Genomic DNA, 1,548 nt, shown 5'->3' on the forward strand with positions numbered 1-1,548 from the left:
TCAGGATTTAACAAAAAATTTAATTTTTTATCTTCATAAGGTAAATAAATTCAAATATTCAATTTTAATTTCAACATCTTAAATAATTTTAATTTTCTTATTTAAATATGTATAGCACATTTCGGTCACAGATTTAATAAATACTAAATCTATGTTATCGTAAAAAAAATTACAAAAAAGTATGAGTTTTTATGCAAATAATGATAATAAAAAAATTAATTAAAATTATAATCTATATCTGGAGATGAAAACAAATCAGTTTTAATTTTTAAGTGGTATTTGAATGTTAATTTTAGGATAATTTACCATAATAAATAAACTGCCTTTTAATATTATTAGATTACACAACATGCAAAACGGATACTAAAATGCATTTTTTTCATAGACTATGTAAACTGTGACAAGGGATCCGCGGTTTACAAATACACGTAAACCGCTACAAGGATGTCGCAATTTACGTTCTAGGAGAAATAAGCATAATCCGCGATAAGGGTGTCGCAGTTTATGTGTTAATGAGGAGTGTGCATAAACTGCGACAGGGGTCCAGCAGTTTATGCGTTAGTATAAATACGCTTTAGAGGTATCGCGGATTACATTTGTGGTTGTTGTAAGGTTTTTTAGAGAGAGAATGAGAGGTTTTCTAGAGAGAGAAAGAGAGAAAAGTGTGAATTGGTTGAGTTGAGTTCGGGCCGGGACTATGGCGGAGGCACGCAGTCTTTATAGTCTCAACGGCGTTGCACACGTTGCTGGCAGCATAAACGAAGAGGTTAGTTTGGTTATTTTTAGTTAATGTATTTCGTATAATATTTTTCCAATGATTGTGATTTAAGTATTTAAATTTAGATTTAAATTATTATTTTAAAATCATAAAATTTAGTATTTAATTAATTTAAATTAAGGTCTTGAATCATTTATGCCTTTCATTGAATTTTGTGATTAGAAAATAAGAATTGTATGTTACCTATTTAAACTTTAATATTGTATTTTTTGTGTTAGATTACTTTAAATTAGTGTTAGATTTTTTATTTGTTTGGTTTCTTCTGTCACATGCTCTAGCTAACTAGGTGTATTTATAGTGTCCGGAGACAGCAGAACATACCTCTGCATGACAGGATCGTACCTTATCGGGAGAGAGCTGGTTTGTACCACCTGGTGAGGCTCAAGGCGAGGTGGTTCTTGTTGGACGAGCCTTTAATCAGCGCTTTCATTAAGAGGTGGCGTCTTGAGACGTATACCTTTCATATGCCTTTTGTAGAGTGCACTATCACACTGCAGGATGTAGCATACCAGTTGGGGCTGCCCGTGGATGATTTACCTGTATTCGGGTGCCTTATAGATTTTAAGAAACTTATGAAAGAAGACAAACCGGCGTGGGAGTGGTTTCATGAACTGTTTGGCGAGCTTCCACTATAGAATAAGGTAAAGCAGTATATAGTCCACTTCACCTGGGATTAAAAGTTGTTGATTGAAAGTTGGTCACCATTTATTCACCACATGAATATTGTTCGGTTTGGTGGCCTTTGTGATTTTGATTCACCAAATGAATGT

Source organism: Arachis hypogaea, chromosome 7 (genome assembly GCF_003086295.3).
Source record: "Arachis hypogaea cultivar Tifrunner chromosome 7, arahy.Tifrunner.gnm2.J5K5, whole genome shotgun sequence".
Lineage (NCBI taxonomy): Eukaryota > Viridiplantae > Streptophyta > Magnoliopsida > Fabales > Fabaceae > Arachis > Arachis hypogaea.